The 12536-nt window shown below is 43.3% G+C and overlaps 1 pseudogene; it reads left to right on the top strand.

Annotated features, from left to right (window-relative positions):
- Positions 1-548: 548 nt before the first annotated feature.
- LOC149139642 (DEAD-box ATP-dependent RNA helicase 37-like) lies at positions 549-2303 on the top strand (annotated as a pseudogene).
- Positions 2304-12536: the final 10233 nt, after the last annotated feature.

The following is a 12536-nucleotide window of genomic DNA, read 5'->3' as shown; positions in this document are numbered from 1 at the left end:
TCAAACGCCGAGTTGCCTATGTGCAGGTAGTCCATGATAACCCAGATATCCAATTAACTCAGATAACTCAGAGAAACTTTTCAATTAGACGTGAAAGTGAGTTGCCATAGTTGCAGTCTCCCTTGTGTGACAGATACCCAGATATTGTAAATGTGGAAAATGAGAATGATGATATAAGTAGCCACTTCAAAGGAAATGCTGGGGGGTCTAATACAGGTCCCTTGGCAGAGAGTTGACATCAGTTTTCAGAATAGTAAATACAGATTTGTTGCTCATAGCACTGTCCAGGTGAAGTATAGTTGGATGCAAACAGAAGGCGCTGATGTAATATTTCACATGATCGATAATTTTCATTTGTAAAGAGCAGGCTTATTATTGAAAGACAATGCCAAATGAAGATCTATGGATCATGAACAACATGCTCTGTGAAGAAACGACCTTCTTCCCCAAGATATCTGTTGCCATTTTCAAAGAGCTACAGCGCAGGCGCTGCGGAAATGAAGGGAAAAGGTTTATTTTGCTCCTCACCATTTTCCAAAAGCCAAACTATGGCTCGAAACTCGGAAAGATCCAGTGGTAGTGCTGCAAAAGCTGCCAGTTTGTATTCCCCAAGGCCAGGAAAGCCTATGGTCAAGTCGAAGCCTGTAGAAGTTGGGAGGGTGAGTCCATTGCTCGATGCGGCTGCCTGCCTCGGCATTCACTAGATACATCCAGAAGCTAGAAAATTTTCTTATCAAACTGGTCTTAAGGCGCTGGTAGCTTATGGAGGCACCCCTATAAATCAACAATTCCGAGAATTGGAAAGGGGTGTTGACATTCTTGTTGCAACCCCTGGGCAATTTAGGGACCTCCTTGAAAGGGGGAGGCTGTCATTATCTATGATACATTATTTGGCCTTAGACTAGGCTGATCGCATGCTTGACATGGGTTTTGAACCCCAAATTCGTGAAAAATTGTCCAAGAAACAGATATGCCTCCAGACGGCAGAAGGCAGACCATGCTCTTCAGTGCTACTTTTCCAAAGGAGATACAGAGGTTGGCTATGGATTTTCTTTCAAATTATATATTTCTGGCAGTTGGAAGGGTGGGTTCCAGCATAGATCTGATTGTACAAAGAGTAGAGTTTGTTCCTGATGCGGATAGACGTAGCCATTTAATGGATCTTATTCATGCTCAGAAAGCTGAAGGTACTCATGGAAAACAATCTTTGACCTTAGTCTTTGTGGAGACGAAGAGGGGAGCTGATGCATTGGAATATTGGCTATCGTCCAATGGGTTTCCTCCAACAAGTATTCATGGAGATAAATCTCAACAGGAGCGCGAGCAATCTCTGAGAAATTTCAAGAGTAAGGATGCGTCTATTTTAGTTGCGACAGATATGGCTGCACGTGGACTCGATATGCTACTTCTGCCCTTGTATTCATCATAATAATCATCGTATCATCAGGCGCAATATCATCTATATCTACTTCAAAGTGCTCGCTCGCATGCATTCCCCTACACTATTTTTTATTTGGATACAATCTTCCCCGAGCTAAACACTTATTCTTCTCAGGGCCGAACAATTATTCTTATCCCTATAAAGGAAGTAGATTCTCTTGTCATGTCAATCAACACTTAGGGTTAAATTTTGAGATCCTATCTTTTCAAAAGTGAAGGTTACCAATCATAGGGGATAGGGCCTCTTTTAGCAGAAGCGAAAAGATTGTGAAGGTTGCGTTCCTGGACACCTACATGCACCTTCCTATCCCAATCAATTTGCTTTACACGAGAAGAGAATGTGGTATGGACTGGAAAAATGGATGCAAGCATGGAGATGAAATGAGGCGATACTTTAATTTCAGAACTGAAAATCATATCAAATTCATGAGAACAATATCCTCCTCTCACTAAAACCTGTTAGGCACGGGTTGTGTATCTCTCAATATGGTTTTGCACATAGCAAGTACATTTCTTTTGGCCGATAGCCTATGGAGGATTCTATCTCTACTGCAAATCCCATATGATTCCTTCATGCGTTTTTGGACCTTCAAATCATATACTGTGGTGCATGTAATTAATTTTGAATTGCCAAATGATATTGATGACTATGTCCACCACATAGTGCGTACAGGTCGTGCTGGCTGTTGTCTGAACTCATGCAAGAAACAAACCAAGAGGTTCCAACATGGCTACCAAATTATGCCGCAAGGTTTGCATACATTGGTGGAGGTTGTAATCATCAGAAGGGCGGCGGTGGCCCCTTTGGCATATTTGCCAAAGAGAGAAGAAACAGCCACCTGCATATGTTTTTCATCAGATAGCACGCCTCTACCAATAGCATGAAGTGGGTGCATGAATCTATTCTTGCTACCTGTCATTAATTTTGCAGAAGAAGTAATTTTGCGTGATCTAATTTATAGTCTATCGGTTAATGCGTTGGGAATTTGATTCCCCTTAACATTCCTGGTCAAGAAACCTCGAGCTGGCATGTCTATATCATAAAAAGTATTCCATCGGCTCTACAGAACTTGCTTTATAAAGTCCAGCACAGTGACACTAGCGTTTCAAAACAAAATACTTGACCAAATCATTCGGATGGGACACATATGATTCTTTCATGCAACATGAGGTGGAGGAATTAAACCGAGTACTCTGCGAGAAGTTAGAAGATAAATATGAAGGGCACAGCTGTTGAGAATACGATAAAGCATCTATTTGAAGGACATCATATGAACTACATCGAGTGCAGAAATGTGGATTATAAATCTACAAGGAAGGAATCATTCTATGATCTACAGCTTGATGTTAAAGGCCGCCGAGATGTCTATGCTTCAATTAATAAGTATGCTGAAGTTGAACAACTTGTGGTGACAACAAATCTCATGCAGAGCAGTATGGACTTCAGGAGGCAAGAAAAGGTGTTCTTTTCCTCGGTTTTCCTCCTGTACTACAAATTCAGTTGAAGCGTTGAATATGGTTTCATGCGAGACACAATGATCAAGATAAATAATCGATATGAACCTCTATTTCACTTGACTTGGACAGAGACAATGGAAAATATATCTTTCCAGATGCAGATAGAAGTGTGCGCAATTTATATACTCTTCATAGTGTTTTGGTTCACAGTGGAGGTGTGCAGGGTGTTCATTATTACGCTTTCATTAGACCAACTCTTTCAGACCAGTGGTACAAGTTTGATGATGAACGTGTCACAAAGGCAGAAGTAAAGAGAGCACTTGAGGAGCAATATCATGGTGATCAGACTGAATCAGATGCATTTTTTTTTTTTTTTCACAAGGCCCATTCTATTAAAACAAAGTAACGGCAAAGGGAAGGAAAAAAGACAGAAACCGTAAAGCCTAAATTTAAACACAAAATACTTACCACAGCAGAAAGATGGGAACCGACGGTCTATTTTTTTTTACTGCAGTTGCAAAATCAAAGGGTCCATGTTCCACATTCTGCCTTTTAATTGATCATCAACTAACAAAATGTAACGCTGCTCCTTTTTAGAGCAGACTTTTCCTATTTTCATGATTTTAGGTGAAACTGCTTCTTATTCTCAATCGATTCTCTTTCCCCAGCGATGAGTTATATGTTGTATTGAAAATCATTTGTTAGAGGGTTCTGAGTTCTGGGAAACGGTGGAGGAATAACTCAGCATTTGGCTGTACAGTTTTGATAGAGGATTAATTAAATGGTGCAGCTCTGATTTATAAGATTCTTGCGGTATGAGTTTTTTGCATGTGTTTTTCCCTCTGTTTCATACATGTCATGTGTTGTTCTACAGTCCATTCATGATGGTTTCCAGCTGAATACTTTCAAGTGAGAAAGTAGAATTCAGTCATTGCTCTGCCTTGAGGAAGTGTTCAGATTTTATGTGTTTTCTTTTGCCTGGAAAGGATTCATACATTAATGCCCTTTCCAGCTTTCTTAAAGTCTTTTCACCTCATGTAAATTCAATTCGATTGCTAAAACCTCATGCCTATCTCACCTTATGAAATATCCTGTGCCTTTGGTTAAATCTCTGCATCTTGCTGTCCTTGTTCCATACAGCCCAGCAACTTAGTCCTTAAATCAAATATCCCTCATTCAAATTCATTTACTAGCCTAAAATCAGTTCCTATTTTAAGTCACCTCACACCTTATTGTTCATTTTATCGAGATTGACTGGAGAGAGCCCTCTCTTATCCTCATAGGGCTAGCTACGAGGTTGAGCTTGGTTTGATGTTGCCTCGAGTTTTTCCTTCTTCAGCCTGTGGCAGATTCGAGCGCTAACACTACCCATGTTGTTTGGGACACGTGGGAAGTACCTCTCATCTAGCTAATGAGTTGGGAAAAGTGGATAGGGACCACAACACTACCGATGGATGCATCATGTATTGTCGTACTCCCTATGTCTAGGATACATTATTTTTAAACAACTTGATCACTTAGGATCAAGTCCAAATGGGGTTCGACCTGTAGTTATCTAGGCTAAATTTTTTCAATGGAGAGTGGCAAGGTGTTGACTTATAGGGGCCTGACCTAGGTTCGGAAGAATTATTTAGCCAAGGAAAGCCCGCAGCTACTAGCCATTTCGGCAAAAACCTGCAAAGCATGGACTGAGGTCTCACCTAAGGTAGAAAGGGAGGGTGATGGAACCAATTTTATGAACCCTTAGGATGTCTAGATGTGGTTTGGAGGTTTCACGCTCCATTTTGCAACTTTCCATTGCGTTGTATTCGCGTGGGTCCTGAATATCTCGTGCAATCTATAGATCTAATCTAGAGAATGAAGTATTGTAAATCAGATCTACTTTTAGAGTGGTCTTTAAGCAAACAACTATCACATTTATTCAGTTCCCATATGAATATTAAACCCAGATTCACAGGTATTCAATAATATGCATAAATCAAAACAGTTTTATTAACCATCCAAAATGCCAGATTCGAGATAATTTAGAGGTCACAATTAATTCTCAGAATGGACTTATCTTTATTTCCACTTATCACCAGTACAACCAGATCTTCCCTGCACACTCAGTTACAGGGGTTTGCTCACACAGCTGTGGACTCTTCCAGGCCTCTGTGCATACATCTGTAGAGCCTCTATCCTCTACCCCAACCCTCAACTCGAACTTACAGACACTTTCAGAATGTTTTTCCCATCACTTGTCAGATCCCAACATCATACAATGAAAACTTAGCTACTCTACCCATAGAGTCTCGCTCTATTTATACCTCTCCATGGATCGTGATCCATGGGCGGGCTGACTCAACTTACATTTCTTTACATTCTTTTTGGTGGACTACCCTTTGACTTTGACTTATTACAAATCGCACTTCACGCATCCCGCGGAGTATTTACCCTGATTTTACCTAAAATTGTGAGCTTTGAGCCCCTTGACCATTACATAGGGCTTCTGCTACCCAACAGTCCCCCAACACAATCATCGTGATTCGTTCAAAGTCACTCAGCTGGTTCAACCAACTTTGCGCGGAGATCAGTTAGCATCTTCTGTGTGTCATTTGTGCTAACAACAAATTCATTCGTCATTCACTGCATCCGTTCCATGTGTGTCACCTGCACCTTAGTTCCTCTCTCTGCTATCTCCATAGTAGCATATTCAACCTACATGTGGGCTATCTTGCGCTCTATGGTGGTTGAAATCAAAAATGCCTCATCTAGCCACTACTGGAGATGGGTTTTAACCACTGCTTCCTTTTGTCTGGCAGCACCGGATTGCATTTTTAGGACCTACTTCTCCCTCATTTTGGCCAAGCGCTAGGTAATATCAATGGTCGGAACAATTCCTTTAAGTTGATCATAAGCTTGCTAGAGCTCTCGGGCCTTAGTTTCCAATCAGTGAGGTTTTGGATCCTCATGAAGGGTGGTGAGCGTAACAATCGACTGAATTACATCTCGGTACATTCCACCATTGAAAGTGTGAGCATCACACGCCCCATAGTAATAATGTTCCTGCGTTGCTCTAGGATCTTTGGTGGTGTTGGTGGTGGAACCTGAAGTTTTAAGTCCGCAATCTGCGAGCTAAGCTCTAGCTATATCCGCGTGGACTCCTCTGTTTTTCGGAACCCACTAGCTAGTTTATGGAGCTATGTCTCAATGGGTAAATCTGTTGCAATTTCTAACTCCTGGGAATTCGAGCACACTTCTACTACTAGCTTCTCCATCTGCTACTTTTCTGCGACTGCTTTGTCGCGTTGGAGGCACAACTGTTTGATATTAATTTTCTGCTCCTGGAGTACTTGATCGGCATGGCCGGCCCTGGCATGGATTTCGTTTGTGGTGCTATCATAGAGCTATTGCAATCTTTCATGTGGTAGAGTAGCCACATCTAGCCCCAGCCCTATAATTTGTTCTAGCACAGCTCGGTCCTTCGCCTTTGTGGTGATCAATGCTCTTGCTGAAATTGGGATGGAATGAGCCATTTGGGATTTTAACAATGGTTCCACATCTGTCATACTAGGAACCCCCAGAGTAGTGCTGGTGCCTAACGGTGCAATTCTTGTCCCAAGTTCATGTAACTCTGTGCAGAATTCCCCCAACACAATCTGCTACTTCGACATGGCCTCGTCGACTGCCTCCCGAGCGGGGTCTCGAATGATATTTTCAATGTCAGTTAGGTCTCCTTCGGTTAATGTGGTCACTCCACTATCCATTTTAGACGCCTTTTCCTTCTTGCATGGCTTGGCTGCTCTAATGGCGCTAGCCGCTTCAAAGGTGAATCCATGCCTGTTACTGGTGGTTTGTTCGCGGTCGTCTTAGTGGGTGCCTTCTGACTGTCCTTGTCCATTGTTGACGCCGCTTGTCTTAGTGGTGTCTTTCATACTGTCACCAGCGCCACTTCCCAAGCTGCCTGCACTTCCGCGACGAACTGTTCATTGCACTTTTGCTACGCGGCATGCTTAGCTTCCTCCTTGTTCTGTCGAACAGTGGCCTCGTTGTGCTCTATGGCCGCTGTTCCGTGCCATGCCAGTGGCCTGGTATCCACAATCCTGTCAACAACATCATTAATAGCAATAAATCAGAGGGAGGTCCATGCCTGGGCTAGGTCCTTATGTGCCCTGATGTAGATACGATGCATGTCAACTTTAAATTCAGCAGTATGCTTCATTCTTTCATAGATGTCGTTTGTCAGGTGGGGTAACTCATTAATCCACTAATGTACAGTTGCGTTCATCAATGTCCAAAATATTTTGATATTCCAAATATGTCCCATGTCCCTTGTTGCCCAGAGGGAAGCATATCGAGCGGCTTCTGGCCATTCTGAGTCCAAGACCGGAAACTGGCTTTCTTCGGGTAAGTCAGTGGTGACCAGCATGATGGACAGGAGCAGCCATGCATAATGGAAAGTCTTGCCCTCCTCCTGCACTTCGTGGCAATTGGTTAGAAACTCTTCACAAAGGAACTGTGACCAATTGAACTATACATCGGCTGTGCATTCCTCAGTGAGTGCGATAACTACTGCGGGAACCTCAGTGCCATGACATTTCCTTATCACTTTCCCTACCATCAACTGAGTGGCAATGCGGACTGTGTCATCTGAGATACTTTCAATGATGTACCCTCGCTATCCCTTCGCGAGCTGATACTTCTTTTTCAGTCGCTTTATCATCACGACATTATTACTTCTATCAGTGATTTCCCGACGGGCTCTTCTGTCACAGGGAAGGTACAAGACCTGATGAACAAGTGTAGCTGTGATACGTACAGGTTTTCCAACCCATAATATTTCCTCATGAACTAAATAAAGCAACTTCTTTATAACCAACATGGTGATAGGAGGTCGGAGGAAGTGAGGAATAGACAAGAGACAGAACAACCTAGCTTTGTCCACTTTCTGCAGCCACTCCTTTGGCTGTAGTGTTGTCACCATCCCTTCCACATTCCGCTCCATTAGTGCGTTCGTCACCAGGTGGGGAAATTTTACTATATCTATGAGGTCCCAATCTTCGAACTTCATTATCGCAACACGGCCAACCACCGATTTCTCCACTGGGATGGCTTTTGGTAGGGAGGGGGTAACGATTACAATGTCGACTTCATCTATGTTGCTTTATTTGACTTGCTTAGTAGTTTTACGGAACGCTTGCAAATGCGTACCATGCGTGTCCAGTTTCTTCTTTCTCCCGTGATTTGTATTTGTTGTCCGATGTGCTGCGGCCTCAGGGGCAAGTACTTCCCTTGCTTCAGATGTCACCTGTCATAGTGACTTAGTTATCATATAACAACTTAGTGTTGATACCTTCTGCAAGTGGTTCTGTCTCCCTCTCTTCCTCAGAATCTTCCGTGTAAGTACTGGCGCGCTCCTAGGAGGTGTCTTCCTCGATTGTCGATTTTGTCGGTTCCCGTGCCACGATCTAGTAGATGCAGTCTAGTTATCCTCACTATCTCCTTCACGCACTGGTTTAGTGTAATGCGTACCTTCGATGGGTCCAACAGAACTACTACCTATAGCGGCTTTTTCTCGAATACCATTTTTCGTTTCTTCAAGTTGATAACCCTGTTCATGTCCCTTGCCCAGTCAATACCTAGCAGTGTAGGGTATGGGTTACTATCATCCATAATTTCTATTACTTCAAAGTCAGTTTGGGCATTTATACCTTCAATGTCGATTGTTACCCCTGTCAGTCACCCCATGGGTAAGATCTTTTGTTGATTGACCATTCTTAATGGAATCAGGGCACTGTATACTAGCTTGCCCATCATTCCTAGGTTTGTTTTGGTAAGACATTCGCATCCGACCCAAAGTCCTAGATGACCTAATCCATCTCATAGTCTCCAATTTGCAGTGTTAGACGTACCTCCTACCTAGTATGCAATGCATGCTTTCCTAGCTTCCGAATGACTCAGGATCCTTCCAACCCTGAGAAACTATCGATTAATTGTTGTAGTCCTTTTACTGCTTTGGTGTTGTGTAATAGTTTTGTGCATGTCTCTAAAAAGGTAGTAAGCAGAGACGGGTCCATTGCTAGTTTAGGTTGGGCCTTACTACCTGGAGTAGAGACCACCGTGAAGCCCTCCTTATCTTCCTTACTTGCCCCCCTCGATGGCTTCTTTTCTGCTCCGGGTTCTTTTATCGATACCTTCGGACCCTATGTAGTTCCTTAAGGTTGACCAATCGTATCTTCTCTTGTGGTCGTGCTACTTTTGCGTACCATATCTACCCTAGCTTATTCCTCGCGTGGTTCAGATCTCATCATCTGGATGTTTTGAGTTGGTGATAGTTGTAGCACCCCCTTTTCACGCATCTGAGCGATCAATGTCAGGCAGTCGACCATTTCATGGTCAAATTGTTCACAGTATGGACACGATATTCTAGTAGGGTTGGTGCAATCCCACGCGTAGTGCCCTGGCCCTCCGTAATTATAACAGATCAACTAGCCATGGCCGCACCCCGGCCCCAAACCTCCTCTTCCTCATCCTCGACCGAGAAATCCGCCACATGGCCCTGCGGCCACATCAAAACTCTGTATCTCAATTTGCACATGGTAGGTTGGTGTTCTTTCCATCATTAAGTCATAGCTTTAACATGTTTGTTCATCATGCTCAACTGATCTACAGAAATTACAATATAGCTGTTGCGGTGTCTAGGTATACTTCTATAACAGGTGACAATTGTTGATTGCGTGCTTACCTCCTACTTGACAAGTCACGTACCAAAGGGCGGGCACCATCCTTGGCCCTGTTTGCACCTCCAGTCTTAATGGCACCATCCCTCCTCCTGGCAGATAATTCATTAATACAAGGCAGTGATCCTTATCGTGACCTTGTCCCTTACATTTGACACACCATATCTCCGTGTGTGCCTCTACTCACGGTGCCTTCTCCTATTTCAAGCTCTGCATTTCTAAGCAAAGGTTTTATAGCTGCGCATGGATTTGTTGAACTGCTAGCGCCGGGTCCTATATAGGTGTTTCATACAACCGCATCGTCGTTTCTAATGCTTCCGCTTGGGTTGAAACCTTCTGCTATGATAGCGCCATCCTTAGATGTGGTGTCAGAGATGCCACAAACCATGCACGGTGTTGTGAATCCATCAGTGTCATGTTTTCTTCATGGATCACACTTTTCAACCTCTTGTCTAGATCCCACGGAGTTTCTCCTGGCAGCATCGTAATTTCCTTGAACCCAATGATCGACTGTGTCTCCGATTTGGGCTGGCTAAACTCTTTGTCCAAAGCGAGCTGGATTTCCACTATCCCATCAGTTGGATGATCGTTAATGTGCTTCATGTACCATGTCAGTGCGTGGTCCTGTAGTGCACTCACCAGAGTGGCCTTTTTTAGATTTTCATCTGTGATGCCTTGGGCCTCCCAAACTGCCTTTGCCACAAACCAAAACTGATCTGATGACTCATTCCCTGCGCCCTTAAATACCAGCAACTTGATTGCACTCGCCATTCCGACTCTTGGAGGTGGGGGTGGTGGAGTGGATGACGTGGGTGATACCGATGACGTGGGTGGTGGGGTGGATGGCTATGGTGACGAGGTGATGTGCTGGTTTATCAACTGAACAACGCTCCCCAGAGCTCTTCTTCACTATCTCGCAGTAGTGAGATCAGGGGGCTATTCCCTAATCCTTCAATTCCTCGGTAGCCTCTTCCACTTCGTGTTACCCCAGACATTAATGGACTCGCATAACCCGCTTTTCACATAGCAACATTTTAATCCAGGTGTTCAGTGATTTGATGTATTTACCCCGCGACCCTTGGAGAAAGTGTCTCTCTGCTTCACTGTAGCTTACAATGGTATCTATCATGAACTCAGTGATGAATCCTCCTATGATCTGATCCAGCCAGTGATCTACTGCTCTCGCGATCTTATCTTCGGATGCCTCTAGCCTGCGCACCACCTCTGGGGTCCACACTATAGGTTGATCAAGTCTGCACCTTCCCACACTGTCAGCCAGTCTCACGATCCACTCGTACAACTCTGTCAAGAAACACACGAAAAATATCTTGTGGATATCTGTGTATATGTAATGATCTAACCACCTTTCTTCTGATATCCACGGGTTTCTATTTTCCTGTACCAAAAACTCGTGCAGCTCCTGATCCAACCAATTTTCAAGTTCTTTCTTTGTAGGGTTCCAATGTTTAGACATTAGACATCCCTTAGGTAGATGTCGGTCTTGGCAATGGAACCATTTATTGGCTTATAGGGGCCTAACCTAGGTTCGGAAGAATTATTTAGCCAAGCAAAGCCCATAGCTATCGGCCCTTTCGGCAATAGCCCGGGAGCGTGGACTAAGGTCTCACCCGAGGTAGCAAGGGAGGGTGTTGGAACCAGGTTTTCACACCCTTGGGATGTCTAGATTTGGTTTGGAGGTTTCGCGCTCCATTCTGCAGCCTTGTGCTGCGCTGTATTCGCGTGGGTCCTAAATATCTCGTGCAATCTACAAATCTAATCTAGAGGATGAAGTATTGTAAATCGGATCTACTTTTAGAGTGGTCTTTAAGAAAATAGCTATCACATTTATTCAGTTCACATATGATGATTAGACCCAAATTCATAAGTATTCAATAATAAGCATTAATCAAAATAGTCTTATTAACCATCCAAAATGGCATATTCACGATAATTTATAGGTCACAATTAATTCTCAGAATGGACTTATATTTATTTCCACTTATCACTAGTAAAACCAGATCTGCCCTGCGCACTCAGTTGTAGTGGTTCGCACACACAGCTGTAGAGCCTCTATGCTCTACCCCAACCCTCGACTCGGACTTATAGATGCTTTCAGAATGTTTTTCCCATCACTTGTCAGATCCCAAAATCATACAACAAAAACTTAGCTACTCTACCCATAGAGCCTCGCTCTATTTATACCTCTCCATGGACCGCGATCCATGGGTGGGCTGACTCAACTTACATTTCTTTACATTATTTTTGGGTGGACTACCCCTTTGACTTTGACTTATTACAAATCGCGCTCCACGCATCCCACAGAGTCTTTACCCTGCTTTTACCCAAAATTGTGGGCTTCGAGCCCCCTGATTGTTGCGCGGTGCTTTTGCTACCCAACACAAGGTCTTGTGACTCAGTCTTGAAATATTCTTCTTCACGGTATATATCAGTGTTCAACAAAGTTGAGATGAGATGTAGAGATGGTATATGATGACAATATGACATGATGATGGATGGATTGGCAGGTGGAATTCTCGCTAGCTGAGAGGAAGTGTTAAAATTGGAAACTAGGGCCAAATTCCAATTTGGACAACTCATTTGATGGACATTATTATTGCAATGAATTCCTCTCTCTGACAAGACCAAATTCGACCCAACGATCACTAAAATTGGATAAGGAAAATATATTTTTGAATACAAGCCAACTCATGTGTAACTCATGAAGGTTGGCTTGGGGTTAATTAACCAAATTAAACCCCTCTCCCTCTTCTATAAAACCATGTGACCTCTAACCTCATTAAAGCATCCATATCTCATTCTTCTTCAAACTAAAATAGTTGCAGAATAAAGAAGATCTCTAGTGAAGGTGATGAGGGCAAGGTTGGAATCATTTTTTTCTCCTTCATGGGCTGAGTTCCA

This window comes from Pinus tabuliformis, chromosome X, assembly GCF_031772625.1.
Source record: "Pinus tabuliformis cultivar Carrire ecotype Pingquan chromosome X, CPIR1, whole genome shotgun sequence".
Taxonomy (NCBI): Eukaryota; Viridiplantae; Streptophyta; class Pinopsida; order Pinales; family Pinaceae; genus Pinus; species Pinus tabuliformis.
Note: the sequence above shows the minus strand (reverse complement) of the source record. Positions and strands in the feature narration are given on the sequence as shown.